Source organism: Equus asinus, chromosome 6, assembly GCF_041296235.1.
Source record: "Equus asinus isolate D_3611 breed Donkey chromosome 6, EquAss-T2T_v2, whole genome shotgun sequence".
NCBI classification, from domain to species: domain Eukaryota; kingdom Metazoa; phylum Chordata; class Mammalia; order Perissodactyla; family Equidae; genus Equus; species Equus asinus.
Genome location: NC_091795.1, coordinates 53,066,308 through 53,090,466, shown reverse-complemented (window position 1 = coordinate 53,090,466; position 24,159 = coordinate 53,066,308). Strand labels below are relative to the sequence as shown.

Here is a 24,159-nt window from a genome sequence, read left to right as displayed (position 1 = left end):
ATCACAGTCCCTTGTTTACAGGATCTTATAGTCCTTAGAGGTGAAAGTGGGTTGCCTAAGATCACACAGTTAGGACTGGAAGACAGGTCTCCTGCCACCAGCCATGTTCTCCTTCCTGTCTGTCATTTCTTCCCTACCTCTAATGCCCAAGCTATGTCATGAGGGATTTGTTATTAATAACAAAAATAACAAAGTCTGCCTCGTGACTTAGCTTTCTAAATCTTTGTAAATTACAGCGTCAGGTTTCCGTTCTTATTCACTTAGATCCAAATATGCTTTCTTGAACAGAGGAGAAAGGATGAAAATATCATCCATGTACTAGGAGTTGTGTGTGACACGTGAGCCTCAGAGTATCTGATGGGCGCAACCAGGGGAATGGATGTAGTGTGCAAAAGGTGTCTGAGATCTTACTGATGAGAGTTTGATCACCCTCTGCTGTGTTTCCCACTGCCACGTGCTGTATCAAGAGGAGCTATTCAAACAGAGTCACCTTAATGATCCTCATTATTTAAATACCACCTATGATAGAACCCAAGAAGTCAGACTTTTCCATATTCTCCATCCCTCGTTCAAGGAAAGGAAGCTCTAACATCTGATGTTGCCTCCTGAGAATGAAATTCTAAATCAATCTGAAATAAATCTCTGAAAGTTTACTAATCAAAATTGTGTTTATCCCCCATAGGGATTATTACACTTATAATTAGTAATATACAGTAAAATACGTTATATGTTGATGTATTTTTATCAATACATTGTAGATTATATATTTATTCTCAAAGATACGCATTCATATGTATAAAATATATGAGCAACATATTTTAAAATTCAATATCATCAGAAAATAAATTTTACATATGTAAAATTTCAACTTCCTTATCTAAACACTTACCTTTTTAATATTTTAACTATTTTGATGGAATTTCTTATGAACTGTTTTACATACTTCCCCTTCAGGAAGCAAAGAGAAAGATGAAACTCATTTAGTCCTTTTTGGATGCTTGTGTCAATAGTATCAACAGAACTTATTTGTTCTCTTGTCTTACAAAGATACCCTCAGGTATGGTGGCCTTGGAGATTATTTGAGACATTCTGTCTAGTATATTTTTGTATTTCTTCTCTTATCAGGATAACTACTCTAGGTTTTAGAAGTTTCGGCCTGATATTCTCTAGCATTCTTCTAATTTACTTCTTACCTGCCTTGAGCTATGACACACAATATAAAAGCATAAATATGATGTTTAAAATAAGAGTTAACAGGCTCTGAGTGATTAAAGTATGTATAAATTATCGGGATTTTATTCTGTGGAATAGTAACCCTGAATTGCTGGTTCCAGGGGCCCTTTTTCTCTGCTTTCACTTTAGTTTCCAGGGGGGGATATAAAAAGTGGAGGTTGCCTGATAAGTGAAGTGTTACTCTCCATTAAAAAACAATGAGGTTCATATGGATGCTTTAAATCTTACCGGGATTAGCCGTGTTTAGTTTGGGATGACCAAAGGATGAGCATGGAGTGCTTCTGGCTGTGCATATGAGACGAGTGTTTTTATTTGTGTTTTGTCAAGGATGAACCTGTGAGCACACTACAAAAGGACAGGGCTTCTTTAACAGAGACTCTGGCTTCTGTTCCTAGGAGCTTCGCAGCTTTCCTTCGTAAAGCAGCATGAAAGAGTTGATTTTCATTTTATGTTGTGCTTGTGAGGCATTAGCATGATGTTCTAACACTTGTAAATGAATACAGCTCTTGCCTAATCTGTCATTTTAATGCCTTATAGATTTTATTTCACTCGATGTTGTACCAGATTCTCAATAATAATAATCAACTGCTTTGTTGTTCTCTTGCAGAAATTAAATTTCTGCAGTGGGTGTGCAACTAATAAAAGATGTTGCTTGAGGAAACAAAAAATAAATATGATGAATCATAAAAGTTGGGTGGGGGGAGAGGGAAAGTTGCTCCTAGATGAAAGACAATTACGGAACCAGTGGTGAATGTGTCTGATTCTCATATTGTCAGCAGCTTAATAACCCTCACAAAGTCTTCAGCCACGCTACTATGTCTTTGAGCATTAACCTCATGGACTTGGTGTTTTCCACAATTTCATTTAGAAGACTTAAAATAAAAGGTGAGGTAGTAAAATAACTATTCTCTTTACTTTGCACCCCAGATAAGTTTGCTCAGGGTTGCCATTTTACCACTCACACGTACCTTTTATCTTTTCCCCTGTCACAAGCTATCTGGAAGAGCAACATTAAAGGCAGCTGTGTGGGACTCGGAGTATTGGCAAAGACTGTAAAGTGGAAAATAAACAGTGTGTCTATCACCAAGCTACAAGAACACAGCACTCAGAGCAGTGAAATGACAGTCGGTGGCAAGCAACTAATTGGTCACCAGCTTTGGAGGAAATATATTTTTCCAGACCTCTGTCATTTACCATGTTCTTTAGTGAAAAAAACGCCAGGTTGAAGTGTTGGCTGTAACCCCCAAAAGAAAGAAAATGAAGAGGTAAGGCGGTAAGGCTGGGCAGGCTCTTTGGAGACTGAGTAATTGGAGGCGTCCGCTGCTAGAAAAATAGTTGGCTTCCTGCAAAATAATTAATTCACCCCCTCACACACAGGTATTGTGTGGGCCCATCACCGGTTATGTGATGAATGTTGTATTTCGCACAGCTTCTGCCCGAGTATCCAGGCTCAAGTGACTTCAGAGTGGCAACCGAATTTTCATTAGCATGTTCCTTTTGTTTTTTCTTCCCATTTTGTCCATCAAATTTGTAATTTCTTCTGAAAAGGTTGGTGCATTGATGAGCTACAGGAAAGCAAGAGGGAACATGTTCATCTACTGAGAAGGGGAGGGGTGTGTAAAACATAAGCATTTAACTAAGGAAAAAAGCCAAATGCGGGGTAACAGACATTTAGAGTGCTAGACCTAAAATTGTAGCATCATAGCAAATTAAAATATATTAAAATGAAGGACCTTAAAACATAATTGAATTTACATCCCAAAGTGGACACCTTGTATGGGGAAATAAAGGAATAAAAAAGAACCCCTAACCCAAACAAGCACATTGTTTTTGTGTTTAAATGTACATCCACACAGGGCACCCCCATTCAGTATAGCTTGGTTGGATGATGTCATGGTGTACGCTGAGATTTTGAACTCGAAAAGCAAGACAGCATCATAGACATATCTGGTTGAATGTCTTAATCCACAGAAGAGTGTAGTCCAAGAATTGTAAGATAGTTTGAAATCACGTAGGTTAATAGCTTTATAAATTCAAGCACTAAGTGCTGTTAAGCCTTGCATTGCTGGATGTTAGAGGGTGCACAAACCCTCGGGAATTGTGACCCTTATTTTGGATGTATGTGCATTTTAGGAATGCATTTTGGGGGTGCTGGAGAAGATCACCGGCCTTCACCAGATTCTCAAAGAGGTGCAAGACCAGAAAGAAGCTAAAACCCACCTACGTATATAATCTGCCAAAAGAAAAAAAGAAGGAGGAAAAGAAAAGAATAAAAACAAATTTAAGGAAATCAAGGATCTAGTTGTTCATGAAAGTGAGCTCTCAGTAGGAAAGGATTGCTTAAAAGCCATTTTTAAAAGTTGTTTGGGAACCTGCCCCATGGCTGAGTGGTTAAGTTCCCGTGCTCCAACTTGGCAGCCAGGGGTTTGCCAGTTCGCATCCTGGGCACGGACCTACATACTGCTCAGCAAGCCATGCTGTGGTGGCATCTCACATAGAAGAGCTAGAATGGCTTACAACTAGGATAGACAACTATGTGCAGGGGCATTGGGGAGGGGAAAAAAAGGGGGAAGATTGGTAACAGATGTTAGCTCGGGGCCAATCTTTCTCACCAAAAAGCATACTTTCAAAAAAAAAAAATAGGAAATAAAAGCAGGTAAAACCCAGGTTTACATCATTAATAGTCTAATGATTTGTGATCTGAATGTGCTTAGACAAGCTATTTAGAAAAAAAACAAAAAAGTTGTTTGCTTTCATAATTTGCCTTTACATGGAGCAAGGATCATCTTAGAATTTGATATGGCAATCGTTTGACTTTATTTCCTTTTTTAAAACAAAGCTATAAACTAAAAAAGATGCCCTGACTTTGGAATTACTTGCTTACATTGTATTCTATGTGTACTATTGTTTTATTTATTTATTGTTTTGTCCCTTTTGGCCTTTTCTGAAGTAATAACAGGTGGTTTGCCCAAGGATCTGCATTGATTAATACTTGTGGTGACCATGAGAACATGCTTCTCTGACTGCAAAGAACATTACGTGACCCAGGGCCTCAACTGCTGCTTTGGAGGTCCATCCCCACGTGAGCCTGTGCTTCCTACAGGCTGTTTCCAGCCTGTGAGTAATCCCAGGATTGTTATCGAGGCAGGCCCATTTCTAAGAGATTCAGCATCCTCTCATGGGCTCAAGGACTGCATGATGGCCTTGCCAGACTTTCTTTAGAAATAAATGTGTGGCAGTTTAAGATTCTCTTACTCAGTCTTCCTTCCTTCCCTCTCTCCTTCACTTGGGGTCACTTGCATCATGGCCTGGAGGCTCTCCCAGCCTCTCTTGACCCCCTCTCCAATTTCTTTCACAGGTTTTTCCTCTAATAAATTTCTCGTACATTGAATCCCATTTTGGCATCAGTTTCTTGAAGGATCTGGACTAACACAATAATAAAATTCACATTTTTTCATCATCCACTATATGCTGAGTAATGTGCTACCTTGTTATCTCATTGAATCCTCTCAAATCCCAAGAGATAAGAATTACATTTATTTTAAAGAGGAAAAGCTCAGAGAGGTAAAATTACCCAATATTACAAAAGCCAGTAGATTGCAGTTACCATTTGAAGAAGGTTCTGTTCTACTCCTGAGCCCATGGTCTCCATTACTGAACTACAGCCCCTTTGAAGCAACTGCAATTCCCTCCAAATCATATTAATACCAGTCACTGTGTTTGATTTCTTCTTGAATGTGACCATGATTAAAAAATAATGGGACTGATATATAGTCATGCATTCTATTTGGCTTTGTGTCAAGAGACTGCGACATGAAATTCCTGCCTTCCCCATGGGAGGAATTGGGAATTGATTAATGTGCAGAGGATTTGGGTTACTCCTCTGGACCTATCACCCAAAGGTGCCATTCAGCATCCATTCGGCGTCCCTAGTTAAACTCAGCTGCTGGAACTGCGAGAGAGCCCATTCAGGAGTGGAAGCGTGCCTCTGTGTTCCTCCTCACCATGTGTGACTTTCACCATTGTCAGGGAAGTCACAAGTTCAGAAGTGGGGTTTTTGTTGTTATTTTTTCTTTTGGAAAATGAGAAAAATAAATGTTCCTCTCTCAAGGTTTCTGTGTGATGGTGTTTGCTAGACAAAGTCGAATTTTCACAGCACAAGTCCTCAGCTCAAGAGCTCCACTCAGTCAGCAGTTAATTTATGTGCCTTTTATCCAGCCTTTCTCATTTCAAAAAAGGAAAAAGAGAAATTTATCCACTCAAAGTGAGCTTTTTGCTAAACTTGTGTCTTTCCCTTGTTTGTCATGTTAATTACATCCCAGACAACTCCCTTTCAGAGAATTCTGCAATCAAACTCTAAAGTCCCGTCAGACGTACACTGGCTTTTAAAGTGGACCAGTTTTTTAATTTAGTGAATTTAGTATTACATTTACCTCTAAATAAGTACAGATTCTGCTCCTCAGTATACCTGCTCTTTCACATACCTGTGACCTACTACGGCAAGATATTTAATCTCTCATTCCTCAGTTTCCTTACCCTTAAGATGGAGATAATAGTAGTGTCTTCTCTTGGAGGGTAATTATACAGAGTGTACCATGTACCAGGCATTCAATCCATGTTAACGTTTTCTAAGTAAATAAACAGATCTTGCTCAGCTAATTTTTGGTGATACAGTTTCACAATTCTGTTCGTTGATAGTCATATTCAGCAAACTATACAAAGGAAGAGACTTTATCTGAAGGATACTTGGTGGACAATACCTCTGGGTTCAGATACCTTTAGGAAACAGTTTTCTCCAGGAATGGCAGAATCTGTGGAACCTCAACTTAATGAAATGGTGGGTGATCAGTGAATGTCACAAAAGTATAAATGACATAAGGGAAAGAAGGAATGTGGTCTATAATAGACTTGGTCCTCTAAGGTAGGAGAAAAAGCTAAATCTTCCATCAGTAAAAGGTTATTCCTTAAAATTACTTAATAGAGGACTAATTATTCAAGAGTTTCTCATGTTCCCTTCCACATTAATATTGAATGTGGACATTCCATATTACAAAAGCACTTGGAAGTTAAACCAATGAATAAGTCAGTAAAATTATTCTGTTGCAGAAGTAGGGTGATGATGACTATTTTATCACTATGCAGAAAACTCCCTTCTCATCCAAAGTGAGATCATACTCACCTTACAGCCTGTTCTACTTGTTTATATACTCCAATGAGCAAAACAGTGCCAAAGGACACACAGAGTGTTTCCAAAGTACTTAAAATTAAAGTGCTAAGATGATAGCCAAAATTTTGGCAGGATAAATGTATCCTATGATATGTCAATCATGGTAACAGATTAACTGGAGAAGTTATTAGTTTAAGAAGGAAGAAGACAAAGAATCCTGCCTGACTTAAAGAATTAAACTCATTTTGGAGGGAGAGAGATTTGTACGATTCCTAATTGGATGATTTCTTCTTGATCCTGGAGGAATCTAGAAATCCAGTGGGTCAAACATTAGATTTATATGTAATACGGAATCAGCTTAATTGGACTTTATAAAGCTTAATTGAAGAGTCTTATACAGGAAGAAATTTGGTCATAACCCAAGGGTGCTCAAGAATGAGAAATACTAATAGAAGGAAAATTTGTGGGCTCCCTGGCCAAGCTTCAGAGTAGATCTTGGCAAAGTCTGTGACAGAGGCAAATCTACTTTTATGTCAGTTACTACTGCATTATAATTCTGCCTTGTAGTATAGTTATGTGTGTACCTATCATATTCCATGCTATTGGATCAACTCCTTATAGGCCAGTTCCATTTATTCATTAAATAAAACAGGTGTGGAATCCCTGTTTGTTGTGAGCACTAGTAGCACAAAGAAAAAGAAAAAAGACATAATCGCTGACCTCAAAAAGACCATCATCTAGTTGAGTACTTGTAAAGAATTAAATTTCTATCTCCTTGTGCAGCAGTCTCCAAAGTAAGGTGTGACTGTTGAGGATGTCAAAAGATCATATTTAATAATATTAGAACATTAGATGATGTTAGAATGTCTATTTATATTTTTTAATGAGAAATTATGTTTTACTAATATTGAATATGTAGATTTATATATATTGTCTATATGTCATTATACATAATTATATGCTAAAAATTACTTTTGGAGTGGAGAGGTAAAGATTTCAAGACAACTGTTCCAGTACATGGTCCTTTAAACCCACTGGATGTCAGTAAACAATTGTTGAATGAAAACATTCATATCTCAGGTTACTCAAACTTTGTATTTTCCCAGGTGCACTAAAATCCATTTTGTGTCCTTTTATCCACCTGTACTTCCTCTTCTGCATGTTGCTTCAATGCCCAGTTTGCCTCAAAGAGCTATATAACTCATAGGTCCTCCCCCTTCTCCCACTGACCAACTCAGTGCTCCTAATTCAACTATTTGAGTAGAACAGAATTGAATTGAATATTTCTCTTGAATGTATTTCTGATAATGTTTTCATGAGGTAAAACACAACGAGCTTTAAAGAAGATTCATCTCAGTTTCCAAGTGCACACATTTTAAACCCAATGTTGTCTGAGCACCTCAAGTCAGCCCCCACATCAATGAGCACATTGAGGCAACCTACATTTCCCACCCGAAAAGAAAAAATGTAGTCATGATTAGGTTTGGAAACTTTTCCCCACAGACTCTTGCTCTACTTATTAATGTCCCTTTGAGAAAGAAAGGGTTTATTTTGAGGAGTTAGAGTAGGGTTTCTCAGCCTCATCACTATTGACATTTGGGACCAGTAATTCTTTGTTGTGGGGGCTGTCCTGTGCATCATCAGGTGCATTGACATATCTCTGTCCTCTGCCCACTAGATGCCCATAGCTGTCCCTTCCCCTCCCCAGTTTGTGACAACTATAATTGTCTCCAGACATTGCCAAATGTTCCTTGGGGAGTAAAATTGCCCCACTTGAGAGCCTCTGGCTTAGGGTAAAACAGTATAAAGCATTAAAAAAAAAAAAAGTACACTACAGTTCAGCAAACACTGGATTAACCATGTACTTAGGTTTAAAAGTAAGATGAATATGTGAAATGTGAATCATCAAAAATGATTTATTTGAAAGGATAGTGTCAACTCTAATCCACTGCTAGTCAAAGTCATTCTAAGTTGTAACCAATAAGTTAAATCTTACTTCTCTCAGGTGTTGTTTGACTGTAAGGGCCAGAGATTTTGAGTAGTCAGATGGTAAATTGTAGGAAAGGTAATATGGAGGATACACAGACAAAATAATAAATTGGTGAGGGATGATTAATAGCATATTTTCTGCATAATCAAATGAATCAAGGCTGTCAGGAAATTCTATCACTCCTGAGATCCATTGGGAGGTGTGCCCAGAAACAGCTAACAAAAGGTAGCATGGTATATGGGAGAAGATGATTCTTGAACTCTCATTATTAAAAAGTGGCTCAAGGTCAGTTTCATAGCACATTAGCAGAGTGCATGTTTTCTGAATGAGCTGGCTAATTTTACTCTAAAGGCTTCCTCTAAACTCTAATTGGGGAGTCTTTAAATCTTCAAACATGAATCTGTTGGAGAAGGGATTCAATTATGTGTGAGTTGAAAATAGGTATAGATCTGCTTCACCCATATATCTCTCCATTCCCGTGAGAACAAATGAAAAAACAGCCCACCCATCCCAATGGGCTACCTGTCCATTTGCTGGATTTATGTCAGATGGGGAATTATTAGGAATCTAAGATATCGCAAATGCAACTTGGGTCAAAACTGTCAATTAAATGGAGAAATTATACACAAAACTAGGATTTCGAAGACCCAGATGTTTTGGCAGATAGCTAGGTTCTGAAGGCCCCTAAAATCAGAATATAGTCCAATGACCCTCTGGGTTAATCCTTCTCATTAAATTTATAATTCGTCAATGTTTGATACTGTCCAGGGAGCACACAAGTTAACACTTTCTTTTGTAAAATGTTTTTGTCTTCCTACCTGGCCTAAATTCGGTCTCCAGCTCCTCTGAGGGCTGCATATGGGAAGGTGCATGTCCTGTGGCAAGTGCCATCTATCATTCATGCTTCTGAAAATTAGAAATTGCTCTAGTTTATTGTTTCGTCACTATAGATTACACCTACAGATTGTTTAAATGAGAAAAATAAAGAAAAAGGGGCTCTGTATGTATGTAAGAGCATGTGTAATAGAATGCATATAAGCAATAAAGTGAAGGAAAGGGACATTGGATATTGCATGTGTAAAGTGATATAGATTTTAGGTTATATCCACATCATATTTGTTTTTCTTACAGCAACTGCATGCATACACTTTAAAGCTATTTGAATATTAGCTTTTGCGTAATTTGGAAGCTGCCATCATCAGTCTGTAGCACAAAGTCAAAAGGCATTTTAGGAATTGCTTACAATGAATTGTGGGTCATTTGAAATAAATTTGTAGGAAGCCTATTAAATCTTTTTCTTTCTTTACTACAAAACGCCCTAAAGATCATTTCTCTAATGCATCGGTCTGTCAAACCTGTATAAACAAGAATAAATGTTAAAAAAGTAAAGAATACTAATCAAGAGACACAAGACATACACTGCTTAATAAATCTTGCCTTCAATTTATTTGTCTAGTATTACAAAGGCAGAGGAGATATCAATTAATATAGGCAAAGAGGACCCATAATTTATAATTAACTGGCAAGTGGTTTGTAACAAACAGCAGCACCGAGTCTAATAGCCGGTAGAAAAATAACTAGTGTTGATTTGTCCCTCGGCAAATTAATAGAGTGCTTATCAATGACAGGGTTACATAAAACTGCTAAATAAATAATCATCAGTGAGTTCGAGTGAAGCAGATCTTTAACAAGCTTAATCTGAACCTCTTGACATCTGTAGACTATGAAGAGATTAAATGGTAAGAAAGGGAAGATACAGTGTGCGTATTGTAAGCCTGCTCAGGAACTGCACAAGATCATGTTCTTATGTAATGAGAAATAAAGAAACATTTTTATTACAAAATTACATTGAAAAATGATTTTCATTATAATTAGAGTGAAAATTATAAAAGATATATCAAGGAAATGCTGAATTGGAATTCACCAGATGAGAACTTCACTACACCTCTTAACAATGAAAATACATAATTTGAGTCACTTTTGATATATTTTTGCTCGTTTGCTTCCCTTTTATTACTCACCTTTGTACATGTCATGCTTTCCAACTCATATGTCACCACAGCTACATCAGTGAGCTTATTTTGGTTATTATGGTTCCACTATACAAGAAAATCCCTCAAGGTCCTATGTTTAAATGGACATTTCCATCCTGCCTTCCCAGCCACCCCTGGCCATTTACGTGGAATTCAAAGTGGTTGTTACAGGATGTTTTATTGCTCATGGTTTGTACGGTGCACCCTTGGCATTGCTGGGAATTAACAGGCCTGTATAATACCTCAGGTCTTTGTTCTATAAGAGAAGATTTTTTAAATCACCCTTATTTGTGGGTATATTAACATTATCATACCACCTGCATTTCCTTACTTAATAAGAGGAATTGTTTATATTTAAAATCACTTGGCTTGGGGAGCAATATCCTGAAGCAGGATGTTATCATGCCTTAGATATAAACTTTTTTTTTCTTGGTGAGGAAGATTGACCCTGAGCTAAAATCTGTTGCCAATCTTCCTCTTTTTGCTTGAGGAAGATTGTTGCTGAGCTAACATCTGTGCCAATCTTCCTCAGCTTTGTATGTGGGATGCCACCACAGCATGGCTTGATGAGTGTTGTGTAGGTCCATGCCCAGGATCCAAACTGGTGAACCCTGGGCCGCCAAAGCGGAGCATGCAAACTTAACCACTATGCCACTGGGCTGGCCCCTTAACTTTTTTTAAAGACTTTTTTTTAGAGCAGTTTTAGATTTACAGCAAAATTGAAGGGAAGGTGCAGAAATTTCCCATATATAACAACGCCTTTTAAAGATATATATAGTTGAGGGGCTGGCCCCATGGCCGAGTGGTTGAGTTCGCGCGCTCCGCTGCAGGCGGCCCAGTGTTTCGTTGGTTCGAATCCTGGGTGCGGACATGGCACTGCTCATCAGACCACGCTGGGGCGGCGTCCCACATGCCACATCTAGAAGGACCCACAACGAAGAATACACAACTATGTACCGGGGGGCTTTGGGGAGAAAAAGGCAAAAATAAAATCTTTAAAAAAAAAAAAAAAAAAGATATATATAGTTGAAGCCTCTCAGAAAATATGGAGATGCCCCAAATCTTAAATAGAAACCTGGTTTCCAGTGAGTTAAATATATATTCTTACAGGTGTTCCTGTGAGAGACAAAACACAAGAACTTGGGGCTGGAAAGTCACGGTCGCATCCTGTGTCACAATTTGTTGCTTCTTAGGGTAGAACAGGTTCTTACCACTGCCTCCACATTCTCTGGGCTTGGGAATGCCACCTCTGTAGGGGTTCACCATTAGATTGTAAGTCTCTGCTCCTCTTATGAGCTGCCCGTCAAGATTCAGTTGCAGATATGGTGGATCATTTACATTTTATTTTTAAGATATATCTTACTTTGTCATGTTAAATATTGACTGGTAGCAATGAAAGTTGCTAAATCTTGAGTGTATGTGTGTGTATGTCTTTAGGGTGCTTGGTAACTTAAAGCAAGCTACTCTGAGACTTCAACTATTACATGACAAGCTCAGATCTTGGTCATCAGCATTACTGCTTTCCTGAACTTCAGACCCAATTTCCGGAAACCCTTTGGACATCTCGTCATTAATATTCTATGAGAAACTGGACTTATAATAGTTAACGGCATCATCTTTCACCAAGTTTTCAAACTTAATCAACCAGGAGATAGCCTTAATTTCCCAGTGTCCCTTATGTCTCCTGTACCCTCCAAACCCAGCCAAATGAATCTATGTATTCTTTTAATTGTGCACCTAAAAGCACTCTTTACTATGTTCCCTCCTCCTACCACCACCTTTGTTCATCCTCTTATCATATCTTACCTAAGATTGTAATAGTTTCTGTGGTAGGAAGGACAATGGCCCCCCAAAGGTGTCCAGATCCTAGTCCCCAGGTCCTGTGATTATGTTTTATTACACGGCAAAGGGGAATTAAGGTCACGGATGGAATTAAGGTTGCTAACCAGCTAAACTTAAAATAGGGAGATTACCCCAATTACGGGGGTGAGTCCAATTTAACCACAAGGGTCTTCAAAAGTGGAAAAGGGAGGCATAAAAGGAGGGCAGAGTGATTTGGTGTGAGAAGGACTCAACTCACCATTACTGCCTTTCAAGATGGAGGAAGGGGCCATGAACCAAAGAAAGCAGGTGACCTCTAGAAGATAGAAAAGACAGGGAAATAGATTCACTCTAGAGCCTCCAGAAGGAAGACAATCACACCAACCCCTTGATTTCAGCCCGGTGAGATCTATACCAGACTTCTAACCCAAGAACTGAAAGAAAATAAATTTGTGTTGTCTTAAACTGCTAAGTTTGTGGTAATTTTTCATGACAGCAATAAGTAACGAATATAGCTTCCTAGCAAGTTTCCCTGACTTTAGCTCCCTTCTCTTGGATCTATTTTCCATACTTTTCCCAAAATTATCTTTAAAAGTAAGTATCTAGTTATGACACTCTCTTGTGTTAAATTCTTCACTGGTTTCCTGTCTCGACCAGGATCAAACTGGACCGCTTTGTCACGGCACACAAGGCTTTGTAGTCTTTGGTCTCTTCCAGCTTTTACTCCTATATTGTACATGCCTTCCTCTTTCTCTCCCATCCCCATTATCACATAATATATTCGGCATTCAACACACATTATCTTAATCACAATTTCTGGAAAATACCAATAGCCTTGATGACTTCTAAATGCTTGATTATACTGATGACTTTTTGTGGTATGCTCATTCCTTGCTTTCTTCCTGATGTAACACCAAGCATAAACTTCTTCAGTACTCAGTTCAGGGCATGTCTTTCACGGCTATTCACATGATACAATCACTCCAACTTCTACTACTGCTACTTGCTAGACTTAGGGAGCACTTACTGTGTTCTCCATACAGTGCTCCACTGGTCCAAACCCTTCACGAGGATTAATTTATTTATTCCTCACAGCCTCCCTATGAGAAAGAGATATTATCATCTCCATTTTATGGGAGGTGAAATTGCTGCACAGGGAGGTTAAGGAATGTTCCCAAGTTATAAAGATAGTAAGGAGTAGAGCTGAAATTAGATCCCAGGCAGTCCGACTTCAGAATCTGCTCTAAACACTACTTTATACCTCCTCTATTACCCAACCATGGTCACTTAAGTGGATAAAGAGAATAGTTGCTTTTTTGACTTTGTGTAAAGGGGAAACAGTTATTTAAAGTGCTCTTTTACTGGAGGAGTTGACAATATGATACAATCAGAGACCCTACACTTTGTGGTCTCTTCAGCTTAGATGTATTTGGTTCTTCAAGAAAAATCTTTCTAGCCCCAAATTTCAGTTGCTAAATTTAAAAAAAAAAATTTTTGCATCTATGTTCATGACGAATATTGATCTGAGTTTTCTTGTAATGTCTGTTTTTGGTTTTGCTATTAGGATAATGTTGGCTTTATAAAATGAGATGGAAATTATGTCCTTCTCTTCAATTTCATGGAAGAGTTTGTGTGAAATTGGTATCATTTTCTCATGTGTTTGAAAGAATTCAACAGTGAAGTCATCTTTTCTTGGAACTTTCTTTGTGGGAAAGTTTTAAACTTCAAAAACATTTTTTTAACATCTAACAGGATTATTCAGATTATCCTTTTCTTCTTTAGTGAGTTCTAGTAGTTTGTTTCTTCAAGGAATTTTTCCATTTCATCAAATTAAATATCCTTCTCCCAGCCCCAGTACTGCTTTACTGAGTTCCACAAATTTTGATATGTTGTATTTTCATTTTCATTCAGTTCAAATTACTTTCTAGTTTCTCTTTTGAGTTCTTCTTTGACTTATGGTTTATTTAGCAATACGTTAAAATTTCCAAATATTTGGGAACTTTTCAGAAATCCTTTTGTTTTGATTTCTATTTAATTTCCTGGTGGTTAGAAAGTATATTTTGTAAGACTTGAATTCATTTACATTTATTGAGACATGTTTTATGGCCAGAATACGGTTTATCTTGGTATGTGTTGGGTGTGCATTTGACGAATGTGTATCTAATGTTTATGGGGTAAAGTGTTTTATATATTCAGTCGTGTGCCACATAATAATGTTTTAGTCAATGACGGATGGTGGTGCCATAAGATTAGTATCATATAGGCTAGGAGTGTAGTAGGATACACAGTCTAGGTTTGTGTAAGTATACTCTATGACGTTCACACAATGATGAAATTGCATTTTCCAAATGTATTCCCATCGTTAATCAATATATGACTATATGTATCAATTAGGTCAATTTAGTTGATACGCTTGTGAGGTCTCTATGTCCTTACTGACTTTCTGTACTTGTTCTATCAATTTTTGAGAAAAGAATATTGAAATCCTAGATTTTACTTATGTATTTGTTTCTCCAAGGAATCTTCAGTTTTTGCTTCATGTATTTTGAAGTTCTGTTATTATATGCATAAACATTTATGATTTTTATGCCTTCTTCATAAACTGATTCTTTTATCATTATGATATGACATTCTTCTCCCTTCCTAATATTCTTTGCATCTACTTTGTCTGATATTAATATAGTCACTCCACTTTCTTTTAATTAGCATTCGAAAGGGATATCATTTTCCGTCTTTTACTTTTAAAGTATTTGTTTCTTAATATTTAAATTGTGTTTCTTATAAACAGCATATAGGCCATGCTTTTTAAAAAACATTAAACTTCACAATCTCTGACTTTTAATTGAAGTATTTAAACCATTTTTATTTAATGTAATTGTTGATACAGTTAGGTTAAGTTTAATGTCTGTTTGTTTCCTCTTTGCCCCATTTGTTCTTTGTTCTCTTTTTTCTCTTCTTTTGCTTTCTTCTAGATTATTATTTATGATTCCATTTTAATCTCTTTTGCTGGCTTAATAGCTATAACTCTTTCTTTTGTCTTTTTAGTGCTTGCTTAAGGGTTTTTAGTATATCTGTGACTTATTACATACTACGTAAATTGTTATTATGTCATGTCCTGTAGAGTATAAGAGCCTTACAATAGTATACTTCCAGTATTGCCCCTTTTCACCACCTTGGTTGTTATGCTGTTGTTGTCATACATTCTTCTTATGCATATGTTATAAAACCCACACTACACTGTTATTACTTTTGTTGAAACAGTCAATTATCTTTCAAAAGATTTAAATGGTAATAAAAACCTCTGAAGTATTTACCCATTTGTTACCATTTTGGTGCTCTTCATTCCTTTGGGGACATCTATAGTTTCATCTGGCATCATTTTCCTTTCTCTCAAAGGGCTCTCTTTAACATTTCTTGCAATGCAGAAGGGCTGCTCTTGAATTTTTCCATTTATTAACATCTGAAAAAAATTTTCATTTCACCTACATTTTTTAAAGGTATTTTCCCTGGGTGTAGAATTCTAGTTTAGCAAGGATTTGGGTTGGTTGGTTTGTTTGTTTTCAGTACTTTAAAGGTGTTACTCCACTGGCTTTGCCTTTGCATTGTTTTTGAAGAGAAACCTGCTGTAATTTTTATCTTTGATCTTCTATATGGAATGTGGCTTTTCCATTTTAATATTTTTTTTTTATCATTGGTTTTGAGCAATTTGGTTATGATGTACGTTGGGGTAACTTTTCTTCATGTTTCTTGTACTTGGGTTCATTGAGATTCTGGGATTTGTGTTTTATAGTTGTTATTAAATTTGGAAAATTTTCAGCCATTATTTGTTTATTTTGTTGCCCCACCCCCTGCTCTCCTTATAGGATCTCAATTGTATGTATATTAGGCAACTTAAAGCTATCCCTCAGCTTATTGATGCTTTTCTTTTAAAAATTTTTTTTCTTTCTGTTTTATTTTGGATGGTTTCTATTGCCTTGTCATTGAATTCACTGGTCTTTTCTTCTATAATGATTAATATACTGTTAATCTCATCCAAGTGTGTTTTCATCTCTAGGAGTTTGATTTTGGTCTTTTTTATCCTCCACGTCTCTCTCTTTTTTTTTAGTGAGGAAGATTAGCCCTGAGCTAATATCTGTTGCCAATCTTCCTCTTTTTGCTTGAGGAAGATCGTCACTGAGCTAACATCCATGCCAATCTTCTTCTACTTTTGTATGTGGGACACCACCAAGCCTGTCTTGATGAGTGGTGTATAGGTCCATGCCTGGGATCTGAATCCCCAAACTCTGGGCGGCTGAGGTGGAGTACACGAACTTAACTACTACTCCATCAGGCTGGCGCCACTCCATGTCTCTTTTTAACTCTGAATATATAACACACAGTAATAATAACTGTTTTAATGTCCTTGTCTTCTAATACTAACATCTGGTCATTAAGGTTGTGGTTTCCTGATTCTTTGCATGTCTGGTAATGTTTTACCCTGTTGGGTGCTGGTTATTTTTGTATTTCCATAAATATTTTTGTGTTTTGTTCTGGGAAAGTTGAATTTTGGAAGGTTTTACTTTTAAGATTTTTAAGTGACTCCAGAGCAGTGTTTAGCCTAGGGCTAGTTATTTCCCACTAGTGGGGCCGTCTTCACAATACTCCGTGAATTATTAGGTTTGCAGTCTTGCTGGTGGGAACGGGTACTCTCCCAGCCCTTTGTGGGCACCAGGCAGTGTTTCCTCTAATCCTTTCAGTTGCTTCTTTCCCTGGCCTCAGGTAGTTTCATCACGGTCTGTGCTGATAAGTACTCTGTGCAATACTCAAGGAGACTTCTGCAGATCTCCAAATTTCTTTCTCTGCGCAGCCTTCTCTTCTCTTGTACTTTGCCTTGTAAGCTCTAGCTGCCTGCTTCTCCATATACTCTGAGTTCTGTTTCCTCGGCTTTGCTCGGCCTGGGTCTCCCTTGCCTATAAAGCCTGTGTTAATGGCAATTCTAGGGCTCACCTCATTTGTTCCCATCACTTAGAGATCACTGTCTGTTGCCTGATATCTAGTGTCTGGAAAATGATTATTATTGTTTGGTGTTTTTAGTTTTTTCAGGCAGAGGTTAAATGTGGTCACTTTTACTCCGTCTTGGTCAGAAGCAATGTCAGGTTAACAGTCCTATTGCTCTCTTAGGGGCTTCCTGTTGGGGACAAAGATCCAGGGCCGAAGGTCTGAATTTCTTTTTCTGAACTATAGACACTGATGGGCCAGAGGCTTTCTCAGCCTCCCTGACCCATGTGCATTTGCTAGGAATAAGCAACTGGTAGTCTCTGGCAGAAATTGCGTGTGCAAGAAAAGCTTGCAGAAAGACTATCTTGATAATACTAATGCACCCAGTGATCCCAGCTACATTCTGTAGCACTTAGGGCTAAAGCTGTATGTAGACCACCTCTATGTTGTACTCCTATAATAAAAAGTCACTCCATAAAAATAAGCATAGGTTTTTCTTAACAGACCCATGGTGTTGATCTCAAAGATAAACAAATAAATCTAAGACTCCAAAAATCGGGTACAAAGTTTTGAGAATTTGGTGAGACATACTACTTGCTTACATGCAGTACTTATTTTTGTCAGTTTTTACCAACTGCAGCTCCAAAATTGTTCCTGGGTCTGACATTTCAGAGGATTATTTGCCTTTTAAATATGTCTCTCACTTTCGTATGACTGATCTACGGAGCCTAGGACCAAACATTTTCAATAAAAGTGTCAGCAATTACAAAAGACAGTATTAAGTGCTCACACCATGTTTTGAAAGGCTGTAGGTTGTTAACGTTGAAATGGGCGCAAGATTTGAAAAAGGAAAAAAAAAGGAGCACTTTTTTTTTTTAGCTTAAAATTAATGTTTTCCCTTCAGGGATAGCAAGGCCATGTTTCCACACACTTCTAAGCACGCTGCTTTTCCACACTTATGTAACTCAAGGCTTGCAGGCCTGGACTGTCCGGAGGAAGATCAGAACCACAGCAACAATCACCAAAGACTATTTTCCGGATTGCTTCTCTATATGCTTCACGATCATTTCAGCCTTCCTCACATGTCTGCTGCTGGCAATTTGCAGAAGGCACCTCACTTTACTCTTCTTGAACTAGGCCTCTTAGAATAAGATGTCTCCATTTTCCTCTCCTTCAGTCCTGTTTCCCAGTGGTATGTCTCCTGCCACTGCTAAAAGGGTGACTATTCCCTGGTGCCTGTAAAGATCAAAGTTCTCTTGCCCATTGATGGAGGCATTCATCCTCCCCTTGACTGATGTCTAGGGTACCACTGTATACACTGAGGGCACAAATGCAGGACAACCTCACCTCTTGAGGGCACTCCCATGGTGGCGAATGCCAGCCAATACTTGTGCCAAGAATCCCTATGCCCTTTGGGGATGAGGAACGCTGCCAGGGGGAGCATTATCCAGGATAAGACCATTGTTACCACTGCTGCTGACTTCTTGAACCCTGAATAATTCAGTGGTTTTTGTGAATCCATTCTTTGTTTTTTTTTGCCTTCCCTCCTGTTGCAGTCATCCCATCATAGGATTCAAAGGAAGTAACATTCGAGCTGATACATGGAGGAGAAAGAGGGGAGAGCAGGATTTATCCACAGAATTACAAAATGGCCCACATAATTAGAATCCATGTGGGATAAAGTAGCCACCTAGTCCTGAGGTCCAGTTGTTGTCCTTGTCAGAAGAGCCCCTCCTTTGATGTAATTCACTGTCTAGCAGAAATACCTCTGCTTTCCCAGGAGGACCTGATCCTGCTAGTAGATACACTAGGAAGAAACTTGTACCACGAGTCCTTAAACATACCTAAATGTGCCCAGATTCTCAGATGAACACATTTTTGGCTCAAATGGCCCTACTACTCTTCAAACAAATATCTTTATTAGGCATCCTCTTAGAAATGATAAACTAATGGTGAATTTCCAGTGACAGTGCAACGGCATATGCTACAAATAGGCAGGCCAGCGGGACAAGTCCTCAGAGTTGTCTGTGCTTTTTGTAAGGCAATCCCTTAGCATCACATTGATCCTGATACCTTCCTTCTGGCCAGTGGAATAATAGGCTTACACTAGGCCAAGTAAAGTCAAGACAAGGTAAGGCTGTAGGAAGATCTAATGACTGAGGATGGCAAATCTCCCCAGAGAGAAATTAGGGTAAGAAATAAATGTCACATGGCAAACATCACAGACATCTACTCATCAGTCAATCAAAAACTTCAGCACTGAGGGGCTGGCCCCGTGGCCAAGTGGTTAAGTTCGCAAGCTCCGCTGCAGGGGGCCCAGTGTTTCGTTGGTTCAAATCCTGGGCGCGGACATGGCACTGCTCATCAAACCACGCTGAGGCGGCATCCCACATGCCACAACTAGAAGGACCCACAACGAAGAATATACAACTATGTACCGGGGGGCTTTAGGGATAAAAAGGAAAAAATAAAATCTTTAAAAAAAAAATAAAAAAAACATCAGCACTGAGCACATGAGGTGTGCAAGGTACCGAGCTAGGCAGTGAGGAGCAAACAGATAGTAACTAACAACAACAACGACAGCTAACATTTATTGAACTCTTTCTATGTGCAAGAAACTATGCCACATGCATTTTCTTATTTGCTTCTCAGAACAATTTGATGAGGCACATCCTCTGGTTATTCCCAATTACAGATGAGAAAATTGAGGTTGGGGCCTCCACTCAGGGTGCAATGGAGTCGGGTAGTGGATCCCTTTCTCTTAACAGCTACAGTCTATGACATGAGTCTGCCCTTTAGGAGCTTACACTCTAATTAGACAGAAAATATCTATATTTAAAAAATAATGATTGATGCAAGGCAATTAATAATGTGTCATGTGCAATATGTATAAATTGTACAGACCACATGTACTATGGTGTTTCCAATGAAGGGAGTTCCTTTCCTGTTGCAGATGACCAAAATGCTTCACTGAGGAGATATGATTTGGGCTTGCCTTGAAGAAAAATAATAGGACATAAGGGGGCAGAGATGGTGGTGAGGAAATAACAGTTCAGATAAAGAGAACGAGAAAATTTGAGCTATAGAGTGAGGAAAGTCTGAGTTGTGATTCTTTTACCTGTAAATGGACAGGTATTTACCCCAAAAAAGAATTGGTTGTGTGTGTGTCAAGCAAATTAATATGCATTTAGGGTGCATGTGTGTGGGAAGTGCAGATGTGTGTGTACACGTTTCAAATATTTTATCAAAAGTGGGCATTATGCGCCATGAAGTAGATCCAGAGCCTTAATTTGACTCATATTTACTTGGGATTACATAGAGGGCTTTCTTTTCTTTTTGTAAAAATAAAGTTCCTTGGATGATAGCAGAAGAAGGAGAAGCTCACCTTATTGACCATGCTTTCTGATCTTCCTTATAAGCCTTTATGTAATTGGTAAATCTCCCTCATTGGGATCAGGCCCTAGCAGCTGTTGGGAGAACTGGTCATTGACCACCTTTGTGGGCAGCAACATCACGCTGCCCCGAGGGGGCATTGTTAACCTTCTCAATGGTTTTCCTCTCATGCTCCCCCAACCTTTAGATGGATCCTTTTAGAAGTGCATTTTTAGTATTTGTTTATATCAGGTTTGGTAAATTGATGAGTTAGGAGTCTTTGCGACTCCAGTACAATGGCTAAAACAGAAGTGATTAGGGAAAAGAGGATCATTAAATATTTACAAGAATGCTGATGCTTTTGTTCAAACAGTACTTTTCATTTGAATTAATTCTTGTTCTAGTTTTCTCCTATTTCCATCTGTATGCCACTTTGCATCAATAGCGCACTTTAGAATACTAGAATATTTGGTGGCACTTGACAGAATTAAATTGCATCCACAACTATCAAACAATTCATGTGGTTTCTCTTTATCAATGTGTTGCTATTGGAGTAGAGCTGTTTAATGTCCTGGGCTACTGTATTTTGCTCTCAGGAGGCAAAGTTCTTCCATATTCTAGAAAACTCTCCATTTATCATTTGCATTGGCTTAGTGCTGCACATTATAGTTTCTCGCTCTCTCTTTCTTTCTTTCTTCCTTCCTTTCTTGTTTCCTTCCTTCTTTCTTTTCTTCTTTCTTCCTATTTAGAGCAAGTTGTCCTTCTCTTCTTATCCTGAGACTAGCTTAATTAAATTGCTCAGTTGGATAGATACTACTATAATTCAGTTGTAACCAAAAATATTTTGTATATTGATAAAAACTTGGTGGTTAATTTGGGAATGCTTGAGGGTACCTCACTCAGTGCATGGTATTACAACATCCAAATTATACCATCCTAATATTATTTTGGTAAAAATTTCTAAAAACTAATCCTGACCTAGTTTCTCTCAAAATACTCTTCATATTTCCAGCCAGACATTCTTTACTGTTTTCCTTGATGCTGCTTTTTTATTTCCCTTTGATATAAAGGATCTGGAAAAATATGGTTATTTAAATCTAAATTATAATTTGCAAGTTGTCCAAAAATATCATGCATCTCTATGAACACATATTGTGGTTATAAACAAATGATCTCCAAATCTTAAAAAATAAATGTCAAAAACCTTTTTTTTAGTAAAATAAATAAATGTCAGCACCATTCTACATCCTTTCTGAATGTGACATATGGGCTACCTTTATAGGCAACTATCATATTGTAATTAGCAGAAGAGATCCACTTTATTAGGGGTCCATTGCAATTTTGCTTTTCACTGCAGGATCAGAAATGATTTGTGAATAAACTTTAAAATATAGTCCAATACTTATGTCAGCCTTGCTTTTTGGAGTTTTGGCAATTATATCTTCCATAATAAGCGAGACCAACAATCACTTGCCGCATTACCACTACCCAAACCAAAACGATAAGCTGCGATATTGCTTCTCCACTCTGCCCTTTATTTGAAAAATGTTCTGTCAATAGTTCCTTTAGACCTCTAACCCCTTGTGGGTCATTTACTAAAATTATCATTGTCTGCTCATTTGCAAGCTCTAGGAAGAGCCCACATTGGACACCCAGGCATGGTGCCCAGCACAACTTGTGAGGGCTGGAGCTTTCACTAAGTTGTGAGCAATATGCTGTGGAGAGTCAGTCGTACAATCTAGCTCCTTCAGTTGTGAGAGAAATAAAAATGATTTTTTTTTTAAATTTTAAAGATCTTCTTGAGAGCATGTGTCTCAGTCAGTTTGGGCTGCTATAAAAAATTACCATAGATTGGGTAGCTTATGAACAAGAGAAATTTATTTCCCACAGTTCTAGAGGCTAGAAATCTGAGATCAGGGTGCCAACATGGTCAGCTTCTGGTAAGAATCCTCTTCCGGGTTACAAACTTCCATCTTCTCGTATCCTCAAAGAGCAGAAAGAGAGTAAGGGATCTCTCCTGGGTCTCTTTTATAAGGGCACTAATACCATTCATGAGGGCTCCACCCTCATGACCTAATCACCTCCCCAAAACCTCACCTCTGAATACCATCATGTTGGGGGTTAGGATTTCAACATATGAATTGGGGGGGACCCCAATATTCAGTCCATCACAGCATGAAAAGTGAAAACAGGCAAGTTCTTTAAAAGAGAGAAAATAAATAGAGGACTGTGAGAATTCTGAGATGGAAAAAGTTGGCAGCTGAGCCAAAGCTAGTATTTCTGGACTGAAAGGGACCTCAGTGATCATCAGGAGACTGGTGTGAGTCAAATACTGGCATTTTCTCTTTCCTCCCTTCTGCCCACTCACTGCCAGGACTCCAAATCAGAACTCAAACCTAAAAAAAAATAAAAGATCTCACTGTGCATTGTATATATAATAGTGTGTTTCCATCTAAAACTCTTTCCGTTCTCTAGATTGACAATTTACATCATATAAATCACACAGTGAGAGAAGCAGCACTCCGTTAAGGAGTTCTGGAAATGGCTGGTCCTTATGGAACGAGCAAGACACATGGACACCTGGTAAAGGTCTGAAGATGGCGGGAAATGCAGGCGAAGTTCCATGTGTTAGCCTTTTTCCCAGGTGCCATGCCTATGCTGACCAGCATACTGACTTGAACTTGGCACTCTCCAACACTTCCGTTAGAAGGCTGAGTTTGCCTTCTGACGCTACTTACCTACAATGGGGTATGTAGATCCTGCCTACCTAGTATTATCTTTGGGCTCTTTTTATACCCCCAAAACTCATTGTCATGGACTTCACTATGGTGTCTCCATTCTAACCTCTCTCCCTGTGGCACTGAGACTCCTGTAAACCCAGCAGTAACACCCAGCGGCAGAAGTTGGCAAAGCTGCCTAGTGGGCTCCTCTTACTCATTTCTATCCCCCTCTGAATGCTGATGTGTTCTTGAAACGAGGCAGCTTTAAATACCCTTGTTGACACTGGTCTAAGATCTCTCCGTCTGAGGTACTATCAGGGAATTCGCAGGGCATTCATCAAAATCAAGCTGATGCAAGCATGAATACTCACAAGAAAGAGCCCTTTTATGCTGAAAACTGCTGAAGGCTGGAAAAGGGGCTAATTTATTTAAATTATCCCTCTAAGTGTCAAGCCCCACACTTTCTGGAAGGGTCTGACAACTGTGGGTTAAAGAAAGTTTTGTCAAATTTTTAAATAAATTAGCAACCATAGAAAGTTAACCTGGGAAATCAGAGTAACAGAAAAGTAATCTCCATTGATGTTGATGCAGATAGATGTAGGAAAATACAGTTTTCTGCTATTAAGCTTTTAAATGTCAGCAAATGGCAGTTTAGTAGATCATTTGCTAATAATGATTAAATTTCTCATTAAAATGTTTCCTTCATTATTCTTCAGGTAGAAATGTGTAATTCAATGATTGTTACATCAATTACACTTAAAAAGCTCATTAAAATACTGAAATATTATCTCTCGTAGTCAGAGTACTTTAAGAGTACTGTACTAATTATAAGAGAAATAAACTCTT

General features: G+C 38.3%; 1 long non-coding RNA gene across 2 annotated transcripts in view; it reads left to right on the top strand.

The window, feature by feature from the left end:
* The window catches only part of LOC106829980 (uncharacterized), a 586,118-nt gene that overhangs the window by 459,659 nt on the left and 102,300 nt on the right, over positions 1-24,159 (top strand). The window contains exons 5-6 of one of the 2 annotated variants that reach the window (XR_011504021.1): positions 2,227-2,498; positions 4,184-5,341. The exons of the other annotated variant lie outside the window; for it this stretch is intronic. This is a non-coding gene — a long non-coding RNA (uncharacterized lncRNA). Of the gene's footprint in view, positions 1-2,226; positions 2,499-4,183; positions 5,342-24,159 lie in introns of those variants that run through there. 2 annotated transcript variants of the gene reach the window in all.